At 41.6% G+C, this 20,742-nt stretch overlaps 9 non-coding genes across 9 annotated transcripts; all 9 read right to left on the reverse strand.

The window, feature by feature from the left end:
• Nucleotides 1-4,225: 4,225 nt before the first annotated feature.
• Nucleotides 4,226-4,344, reverse strand: LOC117301871. Its single transcript, XR_004520362.1, has one exon. It is a non-coding gene; the product is annotated as a 5S ribosomal RNA (ribosomal RNA).
• Nucleotides 4,345-7,323: 2,979 nt separating this feature from the next.
• LOC117301880 lies at nucleotides 7,324-7,442 on the reverse strand. Its single transcript, XR_004520370.1, has one exon. It is a non-coding gene; the product is annotated as a 5S ribosomal RNA (ribosomal RNA).
• A 723-nt stretch (nucleotides 7,443-8,165) lies between these two features.
• On the reverse strand, nucleotides 8,166-8,284 carry LOC117301885. Its single transcript, XR_004520375.1, has one exon. It is a non-coding gene; the product is annotated as a 5S ribosomal RNA (ribosomal RNA).
• Nucleotides 8,285-9,370: 1,086 nt separating this feature from the next.
• Nucleotides 9,371-9,489, reverse strand: LOC117301877. The gene has a single exon (XR_004520367.1). It is a non-coding gene; the product is annotated as a 5S ribosomal RNA (ribosomal RNA).
• Nucleotides 9,490-10,584: 1,095 nt separating this feature from the next.
• LOC117301886 lies at nucleotides 10,585-10,703 on the reverse strand. Its single transcript, XR_004520376.1, has one exon. It is a non-coding gene; the product is annotated as a 5S ribosomal RNA (ribosomal RNA).
• A 1,974-nt stretch (nucleotides 10,704-12,677) lies between these two features.
• On the reverse strand, nucleotides 12,678-12,796 carry LOC117301888. The gene has a single exon (XR_004520377.1). It is a non-coding gene; the product is annotated as a 5S ribosomal RNA (ribosomal RNA).
• A 1,966-nt stretch (nucleotides 12,797-14,762) lies between these two features.
• LOC117301872 lies at nucleotides 14,763-14,881 on the reverse strand. The gene has a single exon (XR_004520363.1). It is a non-coding gene; the product is annotated as a 5S ribosomal RNA (ribosomal RNA).
• A 1,092-nt stretch (nucleotides 14,882-15,973) lies between these two features.
• On the reverse strand, nucleotides 15,974-16,092 carry LOC117301873. Its single transcript, XR_004520364.1, has one exon. It is a non-coding gene; the product is annotated as a 5S ribosomal RNA (ribosomal RNA).
• Nucleotides 16,093-18,171: 2,079 nt separating this feature from the next.
• On the reverse strand, nucleotides 18,172-18,290 carry LOC117301874. Its single transcript, XR_004520365.1, has one exon. It is a non-coding gene; the product is annotated as a 5S ribosomal RNA (ribosomal RNA).
• Between the last annotated feature and the right edge of the window lie 2,452 nt (nucleotides 18,291-20,742).

Below are 20,742 nucleotides of genomic sequence, written 5' to 3' on the forward strand. Positions count from 1 at the left end.
GTTACAGATGTTTCAGCACAGCGCATTCATTGCTAACCCGTCCAACAGTACGGCATTGTCATGGTTGTGTTTTTATTTGGCACCCCTACTGCGAAACGTCAGTGTGCAGGCGGCTACGCCCTCTACGTTGAACAAAGGAAGCACGAGATAAAGTCTAATCAGGCGTGCTGCACGCGCGGCTATTATTATTTTTGATATTACGAGCCGGCTCCTGTGTCCGCACAACAGAAGAAAAGTGTTAATAATAGCTCTCTAAATAGTGTTTATTTTCGCTTCAGCACATGCCAAATTTTCGGTTGAAATTTATTTATAGCTGGGCGTTTGAAAACAATGTGTTGTTCCCGGAAGGCTAGGATTGATGTGGGGGTCATTTTTTTATGTGGAATGATTTAAAGTCTTTGTTCGTAAACGAATAACATGGAATAACAAAAAAAAGTTATATTGTGAGAATTCATTCTATATTAATAAGATGTTTAATGTTTTAAGGACAATGGCCACTATTTGTCAAAGACCAGTCTTCTCACTTGGTGTATTTTAACATAATATGCATAAAATAACAAACACAATTCGAGCTCAAATGGTCGTCGAAGTTGCGAGATAATCATGAAAGTAACACAACCTTGTCACACATGGTTGTGTGCATTCAGATGCTTAAAATCGAGACCTCAAAATCTAATTCTGAGGTCTCAAAGTCAAATTTGTGGAAAATTACTTCTTTCTCGAAAACTACGTTACTTCAGAGGGAGCCGTTTCTCACAATGTTTTACACAATCAACAGCAGCTCCCCACAAGTAAGGTTTAATGCTAATTGCCAATAGTGTCCACGGCCTTTAAACCAAATTGTCGGCAATCTCGCGGTACTTCTTTTTTATTTTGTAAATCCTACGTTCCTCGTGTAAGTATTACAAACGCTTCCCCTATGTTGGAACATATTTATAAATAACTAGCGTTTGAAAACAATGTGTTGTTTAGGGAAAGCTGGTATAAATGTGGGGTCCCTTTTTTATATGCTGGGCGATGTTATGTCTTTGTTTGTAAACGAAAAAACATGGCATAAAAAATGCCTGTGTGAGATTAGGGGCCTATACTATTGAGATAATATGGGTATAGGAGGCTTTGTTGGACCAAATTCTTGAAAAATCTTGCTGTATTTCTTTGTTATTCTGTCAATCCTAGTTGCTTTTGTAAGAGTGTTACATATCGCTCCACCGGAGGGGCGTTTTTTGTATCTTTTGTATTTTTTTTTTTTGCAGATCGATTATCATACCTCTGCACTCACACACACTGAAAATGCAACAAGCTAGCCTTCCTCAATATAGGTTTCTAGCACTTACCTTATACCTGGAGATGTCCTTCCAGAGATCTTAAACAAAACCCAGTTTTAGATATGAGAGGGGAAACCCACGCAAGAGTCCTGACCGATGCATGGATTCGAACCGCGGGTTCCACAGAGGTGAGATCAGGCAGATAAAGGCATACCTGGATGCCCCATTGTCCCTAACGTCATATCTGCATTCTCCAGCATAGGTGTCATAGTATAAATACCGCACTTTGGGAGTAAGACAATTAGCCTTTTTGAAGGACTAGACATATAGATTTGGTGAATACAGACACACCAAGTGGTATACATGCCGTGGTCATGTCCACCACCATGCCCTATATACCTCAAAATGGCCCACAATAGCTTGCAACCGTGACTGAATTCAGAAACCTATATACTTGAAAAGTATACTGTGTTCTATTCTCGCGTTTAGATAACTTTCCGTATCACGCCACCACTTGTTCACTAATTTTTACAAAAAGGGAATTATTTCATGGAGTTAAATTAGATTTCATATCGAATGAAAAAGTGGTGGCATGATACGTAAACTTTTCCTCGCACTCCCTTGGTTCTGACATAGGCCTCATAATTAAAAAACACCATCCTTAATTACACTTCATGTACACTTACCTCGACTCGTTCCCGTTGAGGAACTCGTCTAACAACCGATGCCCGGGTCAATTAGAGTGCGCCCTCTCGTGTTTCAACTATGCCTGTTGTGAAATCTACACGTGGTAATCAAGCAAAAGCTTCACGAACATACTCATGTTTGATAGTTTCCACTGAAGCTTATTGAAGGCACCGAGCACCTTTTGTATTACTTCCATTAAACTTGATTCAAATAAGGTCCTCTCTCCACATTTTAAAGACAGTGGACACTATTGGCAATTGTCAAAAACTAGCCTTCACAGTTGGTGTATCTCAACATATTTATGCATAAAATAACAAACCTGTGAAAATTTGAGCTCAATCGGTCATCGAAGTTGCGAGATAATAATGAAAAAAAAATAACCCTTGTCACACGAAGTTGTGTGCTTTAGATGGTTGATTTCGAGACCTCAAGTTCTAAATCTGAGGTCTCGAAATCAAATTCGTGGAAAATTACTTCTTTCTAAAAAACTATGGCACTTCAGAGGGAGCCGTTTCTCACGATGTTTTATACCATCAACCTCTCCCCATTACTCGTCACCAAGAAAGGTTTTATGCCAATAATTATTTTGAGTAATTACCAATAGTGTCCACTGCCTTTAAGCTGAACACCAGTCGCATACATAACAACCAAACTAGCTGACCGCATTTTTCCTAAAGAGTGGCCAATCCTAATAGGCTAATACCGAGAGATTGCTGTCTTCGCCGTTAGTGGCATCCTTCAATAAGAAAACTGGGAGGCTTCTTCCCTTTGGTAGAGTTGAGGACTTCACAACCATGCTGTCATCAAGCAGCCAAGTTGCACTAGCCATCCTTACTCCATGCGCTAACCAAGGCAAGTCTCAGGGACAACTGATGAGAGTGAGTATAACCCAGATCTCAAGTGATCCATCATATAAAACCACGCAAGCAAGTATCAAGAGACCCACAGTGACTTAGTGTGAGCAAGTGATCAAGATAACAAGAAACGAAGTGACCAAAATGACCAAGTGTGACCAGTGGAGGAAGGAAATTTCTTCCTCCATGGTGTGACCAAGAGACCATTAAGTATAAGTAATCAAAGGGATCGTGAGAAAATGGAGAACAATCACCCATCTCAGATTCGCTGATGACATTCTCATCTTCAGTCACACCCACGAGAACTCCAGGGAATGATTCAGTAGCTTGCAGAAGAAAGTATTAAGGCGGGCCATAACATGAACATGAAGAAAACAAGGTTCATGATAAGTAACAATACGCAAAACTTCCAAAAGCGGTTCAGTGTAAAGATTTGGAGATTAGTAGACCACTATATGGACAAGAAGATCACCTTCAACAACGAAACAGGAGAGAAAATAAAAAGAAGAACCAAGTTAGGATGGATGAAGTTTGCCACACTGAGCTACATCTTTAAAGACCACACCCTTCCTGTATTCCTGATGAAAAGGCAGGTATTCGATCAGGGCATCATACCTGTCCTATCGTACGGTGCTGAGTATGGACGACAACCAAACGACTAAAGAAGAAACTTAGGGTGACAGAGAAGGCTATGGAAAGGATTATGACAGGAGTAACAAAGAAGGACAGGGTGACGAATGAGGACCTAACAAATATATCAAGAGTGCAGGAGTGCAGGATATTATCAAGACGATCAAATCAAAGAAGTGGAGATGGGCAGGCCACCTATGCAAGGAGGCAAGACAAGAGGTGGGCATGCAAAACAACCAACTGGACTCCAACAAACTGGAGAAGAAAAAGAGGGCGACAAAACAGAACATGAAGAGGTGAAATGTACATACAGGGACATTGCTTGGCAACAGACAGCGCAAGATAGAGTGAGATGGAGAATTGGTGAAGAGGCCTTCCTCCTGCAATGGAGTAAAGCTGGCTAGACGACGAATCAACACACGATTATTTCAGTGCACTGACCAAGTGACCGAGAGACTATGGAGAAAGGACTTCCTTAATGGAAATACCAAGTGACCAAATATCAAAATGACCAAAATGTCAAAGTGACCACGTGAGCACTTCAGCAAGTGACCATAGACCATGCAATGGTGACCAAAGTGCCCAAGTATTCAAGAATAACAGCAAAAGCTTCAGTGACGTTTTTATTTTCACTCAAGTTTAAGCATTCTATCCTCTATCCTCTTCTATCATCTTTACTTGCCTATCAGAAAAGGTCTTCATTAGAAAAGAAGAACAACAGTAATTACACTAATTTTAACATCTTACGATTTTGACACAATAATTTTGTTATTAATAACAAAATAAAAAAGCCTACGACACCCGGTATTCCCAGGCGGTCTCCCATCCAAGTACTAACCGGGCCCGACGTTGCTTAACTTCGGTGATCGGACGAGAACCGGTGTATTCAACGTAGTATGGTCGTAGGCGATCATTTGAGGCCTTTGTACATATTTATTGACAATCTCGTGTGCCATATCATTGGCATATTTCGGGATTGCGCAAGTCAGCTGGGTGGCATTCCTTCCTCCATGATTATACTACATTCAATACACGTGCCCTTCCCCCTTTGGAGTAGGGCACGTTACCACAACCGTACTGATTATGATCAGAAGTAACCAACTCGGTGATCGTTGACCACTTGACCACATGAGCAAGTGATTAAGTGACCAAGTTCCCATTAATCAAATTCTCCGATTTCTACTTGCCGGACGGTCAGTGGTTTCATTATTAATAACAAATAAAAAGCATACGACACTTGAAAAGGACTATACATTTAAACGAGAATAACAGAAATAACGCAAATTTTGGTGTCAGACGATTATTAGATAATTTTCAATGCTAAAATAACATTTCCGTTATCAACAACAGTGACATTTTTGTTTATGTAAAAACAAATTAATAAAAAGCCTACGACACCCGGTATTCCCAGGCGGTCTCCCATCCAAGTACTGACCGGGCCCGACGTTGCGAGAACCGGTGTATTCAACGTAGTATAGACCTTATCGCAAATACCAATGCGCAAGCGCAGACTGTTGAATGAGGTGCATTGTGGGATATATATGGATCAAATTTGGGTACCAGCTAGACCACAATGCACCTAATTCCAAGCTTTACGCGCGCGCCCCGGTATTTGCGAAAAGGTCTATGGTCGTAGGCGATCGATTGAGGCCTCAATACATATTTATTGACAACCTCGTGCGCCATACATTAGCATATTTTGGGGACTGCGCAAGTCAACTGGTTCACCGAAGTTAAGCAACGTCGGGCCCGCAAGTCAACTGATTCACCTGTAGTAGTACTCAGTCAGAAATCCTTCTCGCTCACATTGGAGGCTCTCACTAAGTTTAAGCTGAACACACAGTCGCACAAACCATGCAACTTGTATTGGCCACTTGATCTCGAACAGTTAACAAAGGCCCTCGTGGGTGGTCATGGTTTCACCACTCGCGTGTGCGCATGCCCAGTGGTCTCCCGTTCAAGTTACTTGGGACCGACCGAGGCTCTACGAAGCTGCCCCGGGCCACGAAGGCCTTGACAAAAGGCTACTATGTAGAGGGATGTGATAACCGAGTAAAACCTTAGTGGTATGGTATAACCATATATTAAAGATGGTATATTTCCCATGGAGGACCATCGTTGGGACCACTTGACCACGGTCAGTAAAATGTCATCACCAAAATCTCCGACATTATCACTCATCACTGGTTTCACTGCGCGACTCTTATCAGCCGTTATCATTACAGTAATTGTTTTATAAACATTCACCCTGGAGCCCACTTCCCCCAAGGCCAGTGATTCGGACCACATTGGTCTATCTTGCTGGTACTATCAACGCACGGTATTGGTGGGTGTCTGCATCACATCATCAAGAACGTCAAATTTTTACATAAATAATGTGCAATGCTAAAAAAACGCATTTCCGCAAGCTCGTCAGACGATTTAAAAAAAAAAATTTGAGCAATACTATACAGAAACGAGAATAACAGTAATAACGCAAATTTTAGCGTCAGACGACTTTTGCTTAAAATTATTTTTGCTAAAAAAGCATTTTTGTTATTAATAACAAAATAAAAAGCCTACGACACCCGGTATTCCCAGGCGGTCTCCCATCCAAGTACTGATCGGACGAGAACCGGTGTATTCAACGTAGTATGGTCGTAGGCGATCATTTATGGCCTTTGTACATATTTATTTACAACCTCGCGTGCCATATCATTAGCATATTTCGGGATTGCGCAATTCAGCTGTCGGATTACCTACATTCCATAACGTGTATAGCGCGTCGAGGTAGCTCTGATTCTTAAAAAGCTCAACAGCTATACCAGAGGTAAGTGTGTCACTCCATAGAGCTAGAAGGAACTGGGTCATAAAACACTCAAGCGTGCGTGACGTTTCAATGATTCAATACACCATGTTCATTGCACAATCATTCGAGTGATGGAAATTAGTTTTACAACTTAAACAAAAGAAAGAAAAAAGAGAGGTAAATCAAGCTTTTATGCAGAGGCATATTGTCCGATAACGAAAACTCTAACCAACTCAGTTACCATCTTTGACCAAGTGACCACTTGGCCAGCCAAGTGCGGAGATCGAGAGCAAATGACCAGGACAGTCACCATGCGGCAAGTCATCACTTAATGTTCACCAAAATCTACGATATATCACTCATCACTGGTTTTACTGTGACTCTTATCAGCTGTTATCATTACAGTAATTGTTTTATAAACATTCACCCTGGAGCCCACTTCCCCCAAGGCCAGTGCGGAGTCTGACCACAGGGCTTTACTTGCTAGTATCAAGGTATTGGTGTCTGCACATCATCAAGAAAACTTTGGGGGAGAGGACTTCACAAACATGTATCAAAATAACCAAGTAAACTCAGTGACAATCGTTTACCCTGTGCAGTGACACGTAGCAAGTTAATGACTGAGTGACAAAGTGCATCATTGTACGTGAATTCCCAGTAGCTAACTATAACCAAAAATCTCCGACTTTTACTCGACGGTGTCAGTTTCACTTTGACTTTTATCAGCTGTTATCTCTAATTTAATTGTTTTGTTAACATTCACCCTGGAACCCACTTTCCCAGGGCCAGGGATGATCCTGGCACACTAGCCTAAAAAAAACTAACTGGTGTCAAATAACAGAAGGTAATGCTGAAGAGCTTTTAAGCCATGTTTAAGCATTCTATTGCACCTCTTTTTTTTTGCCACTTGAAAACATTTAAAACGTAGGCCGAATGACACATATTTTAGCGTCGGACGATTTTTACATAGACTTTGAGCAATACTATACATTTAAAACGAGAAAAAACACAGTAATAACGCAAATTTTAGCGTCAGACGACTTTTACATAAAATAATAGTGTGCAATGCTAAAAAACATTTCCGTTATTAATAATAAAAAGCCTACGACACCCGGTATTCCCAGGCGGTCTCCCATCCAAGTACTGACCGGGCCCGACGTTGCTTAACTTCGGTGATCGGACGAGAACCGGTGTATTCAACGTAGTATGGTCGTAGGCAATCATTTGAGGCCTTTGCACATATTTATTGACAACCTCGTGTACCACATCATTACCATATTTCGGGATTGCGCAATTCAACTGGGCGGCATATACTACGGGGATTTTTCGGAGTTGCACATACTACATTCGATAACGTGCGTGACACTTCGTAGCATAATGTTTTCACCGATTATTGCACAGTTAGTAAGTTTGATCTGGTTTGATCATCTCCCTTCATGGTTCGATAAATCCTTCTGTCTCATCCACACACCACTAGAGGTCAATCACTCACATGAGCTGAACACCCAGTCGCATAAACCATGCATATAAACCAAACTACCGCTGGCCACTTTTTTTCGTATAAAAAAGTGTCTGCACAGTGGCATCCTTCAAGAAACTGTCAGGGCCCGAAGCCCACTGTGGAGGAACTGACTTCACAACAATGTAATAACCATGTGACCAACTCACTGACGCTATCGTTGACCCATTTACTACTTGTGACCATTGTGAGCAAGTGACCAAGTATTCGAGAATAATCATAGCAAAGCTTTTTTGACATTAAAATAAATTTCACTCACTTAAGTTTGAGCATTCTGTTGAACCGCTTTACTAGCCCATTTGAAAAGGTTTACATTGAAAAACAAGACAACAGTGAATACACCAATTTTACTATCTATTGACTTGGACACAATTATTTTGTTATACTAATAGAGCATTTTTGTTATTAATAAAAAAATAAAAAGCCTACGACACCCGGTATTCCCAGGCGGTCTCCCATCCAAGTACTGACCGGGCCCGACGTTGCTTAACTTCGGTGATCGGACGAGAACCGGTGTATTCAACGTAGTATGGTCGTAGGCGACCAATTCAGGCCTTTGTACATATTTATTGACAATCTCGCGTGCCATATCATTAGCATATTTCGGGATTGCGCAATTCAACTATGCGGCATACTACATTCAATAACGTGCGTGGCACTTCGTAGCACAATGTTTTTGTACCTATAAACTCTTCTCTCTGACTCACACACCACTAAAATGTCAATCACTCATTAAGCTGAACAAAAAGTCGCATACTGCATAAACCATGGATGTATAAATGTTCCTGCGACACGCACCCCGTGGTAGCATAATTATTTTCAGAGTCCACATTCGACATGTGCACAATGATACTAAACTCGATGCTTGATAGAAAAAAATCAAAGCAGAACATAGTTCGCACATAATGCACGGACTTTTGCAATAAGAGGTCAACCATTTATTCTTAATTTTTAAAAGCTAAACACGAGTCGCATCACGGTCGATGATCTAACAAGCCGGCTACTTAAAAAAGAAAAACAAAAGTTTGTTCAAGCTATAGTATGCAGAGGAGGCGTGTCCGGTAACCAAGTAAAACTATAACCCTGACCCAGTTACCATCTTTGACCAAGTGACCAAGTGACCACAAGTGATCGAGAGCAAGTGACCAGGAGACAGTGACCATGCGGCAAGTCATCACGTAATGTTCACCAAAATCTCCGAAATATCACTCATCACTGGTTTCACTGCGCGACTCTCATCAACTGTTATCATTACAGTAATTGTTTTATAAACATTCACCCTGGAGCCCACTTCCCCAAAGGCCAGTGCGGACTCTGGCCACAGGTCTTTACTTGACCAACTCACTGATGCCATCGTTGACCCATTTACTACTTGTGACCATTGTGAGCAAGTGACAAGTAGGCTATTCGAGAATAATTATAGCAAAGCTTTGTTGACATTATAATAAATTTTCACTCACTTTAGTTTGAGCATTCTGTTGAACCGCTTTACTAGCCAATTTGGAAAGGTTTACATTGAAAAACAAGAACAACAGTGAATACACCAATTTTACTATATGATGCCTTGGACACAATTATTTTGTAATGCTAAAAGATCATTTTTGTTAGTAATAAATAAATTTAAAAAAGCCTACGACACCCGGTATTCCCAGGCGGTCTCCCATCCAAGTACTGACCGGGCCCGACGTTGCTTAATTTCGGTGATCGGACGAGAACCGGTGTATTCAACGTAGTATGGTCGTAGGCAATCAATTGAGGCCTTCGTACATATTTATTGAAAACCTCGTGTGCCATATCATTAGCATATTTCGGGATTGCGTAATTCAGATGTCGGATTAACTACATTCCATAACGTGTATAGCGCTTCGAGGTAGCTCTGATTCTTAAAAAAGCTCAACAGCTATACCAGAGGTAAATGTGTCACTCCATAGAGCTAGAAGGAACTGGGTCATAAAACACTCAAGCGTGCGTGACGTTTCAATGATTCAATACACCATGTTCAATGCACAATCATTTGAATTGATGGAAATTAGTTTTACCACTTCAAAAAAGAAGGAAAAAAGAGAGGCAAATCAAGCTACCATGCAGAGGCATATTGTCCGATAACGAAAACTCCAACCAACTCAGTTACCATCTTTGGCCAAGTGACCACTTGAGCAAGTGACCAGATCGAGAGCAAATGACCAGGAGACAGTGACCATGCGGCAAGTCATCACATAATGTTCACCAAAATCTGCGACATATCACTCATTACTGGTTTTACTGCGACTCGTATCAGCCGTTATCATTACAATAATTGTTTTATAAACATTCACCTTGGAGCCCACTTCCCCCAAGGTCAGTGATTCTGACCACAGGTCGATCTAGTATCAACATACGGTATTGGTGCCTGCACATCATCAAGAAACGGTTGGGGGAGAGGACTTCACAAACGTATCAAAATAACCAAGTAAACTCAGTGACAATCGTTGACCCTGCATGCTGTGACACGTGAGCAAGTTAGTGACCGAGTGACAACGTGCATCATTGTACGTGAATTCCCAGTAGCTAACTATAACCAAAAATCTCCGATTTGTACTCGCCGGTGTCAGTTTCACTTTGACTTTTATCTGCGGTTGATCATAAATTTTATTGTTTTGTAATCATTCACCCTGGAAAAAAAACACTTTCCCAGGGCCAGTGATGGTCACTAGCCTAATGGTGTCAATAACAGGCATTAATGCTGAAGAGCTTTTAAGCCATGGTTGAGCATTCTATTGCATCTCTTTAGTTGCAACTTGAAAAGTACTAAACAATGCGAAATGCTAAAAAAGCATTTCCGTTATTAATAATAAAATGAAAAGCCTACGACACCCGGTATTCCCAGGCGGTCTCCCATCCAAGTACTGACCGGGCCCGACGTTGCTTAACTTCGGTGATCGGACGAGAACCGGTGTATTCAACGTAGTATGGTCGTAGGCGATCAATTGAGGCTTTTGTACATATTTATTGATAACTTCGTTTGCCATACATTAGCATATTTCGGGATTGCGCAATTCAACTGGGCGGCATACTACACTCAACAGCGTTCCTGACGCCCCGCGATAGCATTATTTTCAGAGTCCACATTCGACATGTGGTGCTCAAAATATTTAACTCGATGCTCGATGGAAACAAAATCATAACGGAACATAGTTCGCGTGGAGGAAAAAAACTGCATGGGAGTGTGGGTGCAACGGGAGAGCGCGGCGGTGTAGGTCATTTACGGGGTGCACCACTTTTACACGGGGATATTTCGGTATTGCACAAGGGCGGCATACTACATTCAATAACGTGCGTGACACTTCGTAGCATAATGTTTTCACCTATTATTGCACAGTCAGTAAGGTTGATCTGGTTCGATAAATCCTTCTCTCTCACCCACACACCACTAGAGGTCAATCACTCAGATGAGCTGAACACCCAGTCGCATAAACCATGCATATAAACCAAACTAGCGCTGGCCACTTGTTTTCGAATAGTGGAAGTGTCTGCACAGTGGCATCGTTCAAGAAACAGTCAGGGCCCGAAGCCCACTGTGGAGGAACTGACTTCACAACCATGTATAACCAAGTGACCAACTCCAAGTGACCAACTCACTGACGCCATCATTGACCCATGTGACCATTGTGACCAAGTGACCAAGTATTCGAGAATAATCATAGCAAAGCTTCATCGACATTATAATTTTCACTCATATCATGTTTGTGTAGATCTTTGTATTCTACTTTTAAAATATCTTTCCACCCATATGCACTTTATAACAAACGGTTACAAACGCTTTTCAAAGACCAACTCGACCGATCCAAGGCAAAAAGTTCCTTTAAGGAGCCCTTAAAAAGCTCCTACCAGAGGTTTATGTGTCACTCCATAGAGCAAGGAACTGTGGGCATAAAACACTCAAGAGTGCGTGACGATTTATAGCATGTTCAACATGCCATTCAGAATAACGTTTTCTTTCTCCCCAACAAATATCGCTGAAGACGTCAACCATCTATTCTTAAAAGCTAAACACGAGTCGCAGCACGGTCGATCCAACAAGCTGGCCTCTTTAAATAAAAAAAAATAATAAAAAAAGGTACATCAAGCTACCACATGCAGGGGCATTTTATGTGACCACGGTAACCAAGTTAAACTCTTAGCCAACTCAATTACCATCTTTGACCAAGTGACCACCTGAGCAAGTGACCCGGAGATCGAGAGCAAGTGACCAGAAGACAGTGACCATGCGGCAAGTCATCACATAATGTTCACCAAAAACTCGGACATATCACTCATCACTGGCTTAACTGTGACTCTTATCAGCTGTTATCATTACAGTAATTGTTTTATAAACATTCACCCTGGAGCCCACTTCCCCCAAGGCCAGTGATTCTGACCACAGGTCGATCTAGTATCAACATACGGTATTGGTGCCTGCACATCATCAAGAAACGGTTGGGGAGAGGACTTCACAAACATGTATCAAAATCAAAGTAAACCCAGTGACAATCGTTGACCCTGCATGCTGTGACACGTGAGCAAGTTAGTGACCGAGTGACAACGTGCATCAATGTACGTGAATTCCCAGTAGCTAACTATAACCAAAAATCTCCGATTTGTACTCGCCGGTGTCAGTTTCACTTTGACTTTTATCTGCGGTTGATCATAAATTTTATTGTTTTGTAAACATTCACCCTGGTAAAAACCACTTTCCCAGGGCCAGTGATGATCACTAGCCTAATGGTGTCAATAACAGGCATTAATGCTGAAGAGCTTTTAAGCCATGGTTTAGCATTCTATTGCATCTCTTTAGTTGCAACTTGAAAAGTACTAGGCCCTATACAGTTATAACGCAAATTATAGCGTCAGACGATTTTTACATAAACAATGCGAAATGCTAAAAAAGCATTTCCGTTATTAATAATAAAATAAAAAGCCTACGACACCCGGTATTCCCAGGCGGTCTCCCATCCAAGTACTGACCGGGCCCGACGTTGCTTAACTTCGGTGATCGGACGAGAACCGGTGTATTCAACGTAGTATGGTCGTAGGCGATCAATTGAGGCTTTTGTACATATTTATTGATAACTTCGTTTGCCATACATTAGCATATTTCGGGATTGCGCAATTCAACTGGGCGGCATACTACACTCAACAGCGTTCCTGACGCCCCGCGATAGCATTATTTTCAGAGTCCACATTCGACATGTGGTGCTCAAAATATTTAACTCGATGCTCGAAATCATAACGGAACATAGTTCGCGTGGAGGAAAAAAACTGCATGGGAGTGTGGGTGCAACGGGAGAGCGCGGCGGTGTAGGTCATTTACGGGGTGCACCACTTTTACACGGGGATATTTCGGTATTGCACAAGGGCGGCATACTACATTCAATAACGTGCGTGACACTTCGTAGCATAATGTTTTCACCTATTATTGCACAGTCAGTAAGGTTGATCTGGTTCGATAAATCCTTCTCTCTCACCCACGCACCACTAGAGGTCAATCACTCAGATGAGCTGAACACCCAGTCGCATAAACCATGCATATAAACCAAACTAGCGCTGGCCACTTGTTTTCGAAGAGTGGAAGTGTCTGCACAGTGGCATCGTTCAAGAAACAGTCAGGGCCCGAAGCCCACTGTGGAGGAACTGACTTCACAACCATGTATAACCATGGTATAACCAAGTGACCAACTCCAAGTGACCAACTCACTGACGCCATCATTGACCCATGTGACCATTGTGACCAAGTATTCGAGAATAATCATAGCAAAGCTTCATCGACATTATAATTTTCACTCATATCATGTTTGTGTAGATCTTTGTATTCTACTTTTAAAATATCTTTCCACCCATATGCACTTTATAACAAACGGTTACAAACGCTTTTCAAAGACCAACTCGACCGATCCAAGGCAACAAGTTCCTTTAAGGAGCCCTTAAAAAGCTCCTACCAGAGGTTTATGTGTCACTCCATAGAGCAAGGAATTAAACTGTGGGCATAAAACACTCAAGAGTGCGTGACGATTTATAGCATGTTCAACATGCCATTCAGAATAACGTTTTCTTTCTCCCCAACAAATATCGCTGAAGACGTCAACCATCTATTCTTAAAAGCTAAACACGAGTCGCAGCACGGTCGATCCAACAAGCTGGCCTCTTTAAATAAAAAAAAATAATAAAAAAAGGTACATCAAGCTACCACATGCAGGGGCATTTTATGTGACCACGGTAACCAAGTTAAACTCTTAGCCAACTCAATTACCATCTTTGACCAAGTGACCACCTGAGCAAGTGACCAGGAGATCGAGAGCAATTGACCAGGAGACAGTGACCATGCGGCAAGTCATCACATAATGTTCACCAAAATCTGCGACATATCACTCATCACTGGTTTTACTGTGACTCTTATCAGCTGTTATCATTTGTTTTATAAACATTCACCCTGGAGCCCACTTCCCCCAAGGCCAGTGATTCTGACCACAGGTCGATCTAGTATCAACATACGGTATTGGTGCCTGCACATCATCAAGAAACGGTTGGGGGAGAGGACTTCACAAACATGTATCAAAATCAAAGTAAACCCAGTGACAATCGTTGACCCTGCATGCTGTGACACGTGAGCAAGTTAGTGACCGAGTGACAACGTGCATCATTGTACCTGAATTCCCAGTAGCTAACTATAACCAAAAATCTCCGATTTGTACTCGCCGGTGTCAGTTTCACTTTGACTTTTATCTGCGGTTGATCATAAATTTTATTGTTTTGTAAACATTCACCCTGGTAAAAACCACTTTCCCAGGGCCAGTGATGATCACTAGCCTAATGGTGTCAATAACAGGCATTAATGCTGAAGAGCTTTTAAGCCATGGTTGAGCATTCTATTGCATCTCTTTAGTTGCAACTTGAAAAGTACTAAGCCCTATACAGTTATAACGCAAATTATAGCGTCAGACGATTTTTACATAAACAATGCGAAATGCTAAAAAAGCATTTCCGTTATTAATAATAAAATAAAAAGCCTACGACACCCGGTATTCCCAGGCGGTCTCCCATCCAAGTACTGACCGGGCCCGACGTTGCTTAACTTCGGTGATCGGACGAGAACCGGTGTATTCAACGTAGTATGGTCGTAGGCAATCAATTGAGGCCTTTGTACATATTTATTGAAAACCTCGTGTGCCATATCATTAGCATATTTCGGGATTGCGCAATTCAGCTGTCGGATTAACTACATACCATAACGTGTATAGCGCTTCGAGGTAGCTCTGATTCTTAAAAAAGCTCAACAGCTATACCAGAGGTAAATGTGTCACTCAGAGCTAGAAGGAACTGGGTCATAAAACACTCAAGCGTGCGTGACGTTTCAATGATTCAATACACCATGTTCATTGCACAATCATTTGAATTGATGGAAATTAGTTTTACCACTTCAAAAAAGAAAGAAAAAAGAGAGGCAAATCAAGCTACCATGCAGAGGCATATTGTCCGATAACGAAAACTCCAACCAACTCAGTTACCATCTTTGGCCAAGTGACCACTTGAGCAAGTGACCAGATCGAGAGCAAATGACCAGGAGACAGTGACCATGCGGCAAGTCATCACATAATGTTCACCAAAATCTGCGACATATCACTCATTACTGGTTTTACTGCGACTCGTATCAGCCGTTATCATTACAATAATTGTTTTATAAACATTCACCTTGGAGCCCACTTCCCCCAAGGTCAGTGATTCTGACCACAGGTCGATCTAGTATCAACATACGGTATTGGTGCCTGCACATCATCAAGAAACGGTTGGGGGAGAGGACTTCACAAACGTATCAAAATAACCAAGTAAACTCAGTGACAATCGTTGACCCTGCATGCTGTGACACGTGAGCAAGTTAGTGACCGAGTGACAACGTGCATCATTGTACGTGAATTCCCAGTAGCTAACTATAACCAAAAATCTCCGATTTGTACTCGCCGGTGTCAGTTTCACTTTGACTTTTATCTGCGGTTGATCATAAATTTTATTGTTTTGTAATCATTCACCCTGGAAAAAAAACACTTTCCCAGGGCCAGTGATGGTCACTAGCCTAATGGTGTCAATAACAGGCATTAATGCTGAAGAGCTTTTAAGCCATGGTTGAGCATTCTATTGCATCTCTTTAGTTGCAACTTGAAAAGTACTAAACAATGCGAAATGCTAAAAAAGCATTTCCGTTATTAATAATAAAATGAAAAGCCTACGACACCCGGTATTCCCAGGCGGTCTCCCATCCAAGTACTGACCGGGCCCGACGTTGCTTAACTTCGGTGATCGGACGAGAACCGGTGTATTCAACGTAGTATGGTCGTAGGCGATCAATTGAGGCTTTTGTACATATTTATTGATAACTTCGTTTGCCATACATTAGCATATTTCGGGATTGCGCAATTCAACTGGGCGGCATACTACACTCAACAGCGTTCCTGACGCCCCGCGATAGCATTATTTTCAGAGTCCACATTCGACATGTGGTGCTCAAAATATTTAACTCGATGCTCGATGGAAACAAAATCATAACGGAACATAGTTCGCGTGGAGGAAAAAAACTGCATGGGAGTGTGGGTGCAACGGGAGAGCGCGGCGGTGTAGGTCATTTACGGGGTGCACCACTTTTACACGGGGATATTTCGGTATTGCACAAGGGCGGCATACTACATTCAATAACGTGCGTGACACTTCGTAGCATAATGTTTTCACCTATTATTGCACAGTCAGTAAGGTTGATCTGGTTCGATAAATCCTTCTCTCTCACCCACGCACCACTAGAGGTCAATCACTCAGATGAGCTGAACACCCAGTCGCATAAACCATGCATATAAACCAAACTAGCGCTGGCCACTTGTTTTCGAAGAGTGGAAGTGTCTGCACAGTGGCATCGTTCAAGAAACAGTCAGGGCCCGAAGCCCACTGTGGAGGAACTGACTTCACAACCATGTATAACCATGGTATAACCAAGTGACCAACTCCAAGTGACCAACTCACTGACGCCATCATTGACCCATGTGACCATTGTGACCAAGTATTCGAGAATAATCATAGCAAAGCTTCATCGACATTATAATTTTCACTCATATCATGTTTGTGTAGATCTTTGTATTCTACTTTTAAAATATCTTTCCACCCATATGCACTTTATAACAAACGGTTACAAACGCTTTTCAAAGACCAACTCGACCGATCCAAGGCAACAAGTTCCTTTAAGGAGCCCTTAAAAAGCTCCTACCAGAGGTTTATGTGTCACTCCATAGAGCAAGGAATTAAACTGTGGGCATAAAACACTCAAGAGTGCGTGACGATTTATAGCATGTTCAACATGCCATTCAGAATAACGTTTTCTTTCTCCCCAACAAATATCGCTGAAGACGTCAACCATCTATTCTTAAAAGCTAAACACGAGTCGCAGCACGGTCGATCCAACAAGCTGGCCTCTTTAAATAAAAAAAAATAATAAAAAAAGGTACATCAAGCTACCACATGCAGGGGCATTTTATGTGACCACGGTAACCAAGTTAAACTCTTAGCCAACTCAATTACCATCTTTGACCAAGTGACCACCTGAGCAAGTGACCCGGAGATCGAGAGCAAGTGACCAGGAGACAGTGACCATGCGGCAAGTCATCACATAATGTTCAACAAAATCTCCGACATATCACTCATCACTGGTTTTACTGTGACTCTTATCAGCTGTTATCATTACAGTAATTGTTTTATAAACATTCACCCTGGAGCCCACTTCCCCCAAGGCCAGTGCGGAGTCTGACCACAGGGCTTTACTTGCTAGTATCAAGGTATTGGTGTCTGCACATCATCAAGAAAACTTTGGGGGAGAGGACTTCACAAACATGTATCAAAATCAAAGTAAACCCAGTGACAATCGTTGACCCTGCATGCTGTGACACGTGAGCAAGTTAGTGACCGAGTGACAACGTGCATCATTGTACGTGAATTCCCAGTAGCTATAACCAAAAATCTCCGATTTGTACTCGCCGGTGTCAGTTTCACTTTGACTTTTATCTGCGGTTGATCATAAATTTTATTGTTTTGTAAACATTCACCCTGGTAAAAACCACTTTCCCAGGGCCAGTGATGATCACTAGCCTAATGGTGTCAATAACAGGCATTAATGCTGAAGAGCTTTTAAGCCGTGGTTGAGCATTCTATTGCATCTCTTTATCCTCTTCACTTGTGTCTACCTCTATGCTTGTGTCAAATAACAGGCATTAATGCTGAAGAGCTTTTAAGCCATGGTTGAGCATTCTATTGCATCTCTTTAGTTGCAACTTGAAAAGTACTAGGCCCTATACAGTTATAACGCAAATTATAGCGTCAGACGATTTTTACATAAACAATGCGAAATGCTAAAAAAGCATTTCCGTTATTAATAAAATAAAAAGCCTACGACACCCGGTATTCCCAGGCGGTCTCCCATCCAAGTACTGACCGGGCCCGACGTTGCTTAACTTCGGTGATCGGACGAGAACCGGTGTATTCAACGTAGTATGGTCGTAGGCGATCAATTGAGGCCTTTGTACATATTTATTGAAAACCTCGTGTGCCATATCATTAGCATATTTCGGGATTGCGCAATTAAGCTGTCGGATTAACTACATTCCATAACGTGTATAGCGCTTCGAGGTAGCTCTGATTCTTAAAAAGCTCAACAGCTATACCAGAGGTAAATGTGTCACTCCATAGAGCTAGAAGGAACTGGGTCATAAAACACTCAAGCGTGCGTGACGTTTCAATGATTCAATACACCATGTTCATTGCACAATCATTCGAATTGATGGAAATTAGTTATACCACTTCAAAAAAGAAGGAAAAAAGAGAGGCAAATCAAGCTACCATGCAGAGGCATATTGTCCGATAACGAAAACTCTAACCAACTCAGTTACCATCTTTGGCCAAGTGACCACTTGAGCAAGTGACCCGGAGATCGAGAGCAAGTGACCCGGAGACAGTGACCATGCGGCAAGTCATCATATAATGTTCAACAAAATCTGCGACATATCACTCATCACTGGTTTTACTGCGACTCTTATCAGCTGTTATCATTACAGTAATTGTTTTATAAACATTCACCCTGGAGCCCACTTCCCCCAAGGCCAGTGCGGAGTCTGACCACAGGGCTTTACTTACTAGTATCAACGTACGGTATTGGTTCCTGCACATCATCAAGAAACGGTTGGGGGAGAGGACTTCACAAACGTATCAAAATAACCAAGTAAACTCAGTGACAATCGTTGACCTGCCTGCTGTGACATGTGAACAAGTTAGTGACCGAGTGACAAAGTGCATCATTGTACGGGAATTCCCAGTAGCTACCACAACCAAAATCTCCGATTTGTACTCGCGCCGGTGTCAGTTTCACTTTGACTTTTATCAGCTGTTGATCACTAATTGTTTTGTAAACATTCACCCTGCAACCCACTTTCCCAGTGATCCTGGCACACAAGCCTAACTTAATTGTGTGTCAATGACAGAAGTTAATGCTGAAGAGCTTTTCATCAGCCATGGATTCTATTGCACCTCTTTATTTGCGTGCCACGTCATTAGCATATTTTGGGATTGCGCATTTCAACTGGGCGACATACTATACGTGTACATTTTGTACATTCAGTAACGTTCCTGATAGCATATTTTCAGAGACCACATTCGACGTAGGCCTATACACAACAAAATTAAACTCGATGCTCGATGGAAAAAAATGTTAGCGGAACATAGTTCACACGAGGAATCAACAAAATAAATATTCGTCACTGGGACCATAGAGGTAGTTTTATCGAGGGCGTGCGACGGGGAGAGCGCGCGCGATGTAGGTCATTTACGGGCTGTACCACTTTGACACGGGGATGGAGTACAACAATCGTAAGAGGGGGCGTTGCGTATTACTGTGATACACGAAGACAAACGTGAGATAAAGTTTAGTATAACAAGCTGTCAGATCCAACTTTTGCAATGATTGCATTAAACAGTACTTTCCTTTATGAACACCCCAACTTTCCCAAAATGAGCTGTCCCTGTACAAAGTCAATGGCCATCGCGCACACACAACATACGGAAAAGTTGATAATTGTAACATTTTCCTATTTCATTGGACAGCGTATTAAGGCAACAGGTGTTGTCCATCAAAAACTGTTAAGCTCCAGCAAGACGTTTGATCCAGCCAGTGCACGAGTTATGGCAAGAGTTGCAATTTCGATATAGTTTTTCACTCCCCGCTATAGGGGCGAGAAAGAAAGTCAATTTGTTTCATTGGTAATTGTCAAAGACCAGTCTTCTCACTTGGTGTATCTCAACATATGCATAAAATAACAAACCTGTGAAAATATGAGCTCAATTGTTCGTTGAAGTTGCAATACTATAATGAAAGAAAAAACACCCTTGTCACACGGTCACACGAAGTTGTGTGCTTTCAGATGCTAGATTTCGAGACCTCAAAATCTAATTATGAAATCAAATTCGTGGAATAATTCTTTCTCGAAAACTTCGTTTAACTTCAGGGCAGCCGTTTCTCACAATGTTTTATACTAGCTGCCCAAGTATGGTTTTATGCTTCTAATTATTTTGAGTACCCATACAGTTCCAATATTGTCCACACTGCCTTTTAAATAAAAATTAAAGGGCGTTATCATAATTATATAACAAACAATTTACATGAATTGCAAAAGAGTAAACTCTTTTTCATAATACTATAAACGATCTATAAAATTCGCTTTTTGTAATCTGGAGTACTTACGGATTTTGTAAGAAATTCTGCTTTTGAAAAGTCTATTTTTGTTTTGCGTATTCGGGGCCGGAAAAAAAAAACCGCTCAATCAAATGAGTGCTTTGTTCCATTCTATTAATAAGTTTTCTCTTATCCCACACATAGCTAACACAGGTCAATCTATTAAAGCTGAACACAGTCACAAATAATTGTTATACTTATAGCATAACAGGATTGTGCAATTTACTATGTTG

This window comes from Asterias rubens, chromosome 17 (assembly GCF_902459465.1).
Source record: "Asterias rubens chromosome 17, eAstRub1.3, whole genome shotgun sequence".
Taxonomy (NCBI): domain Eukaryota; kingdom Metazoa; phylum Echinodermata; class Asteroidea; order Forcipulatida; family Asteriidae; genus Asterias; species Asterias rubens.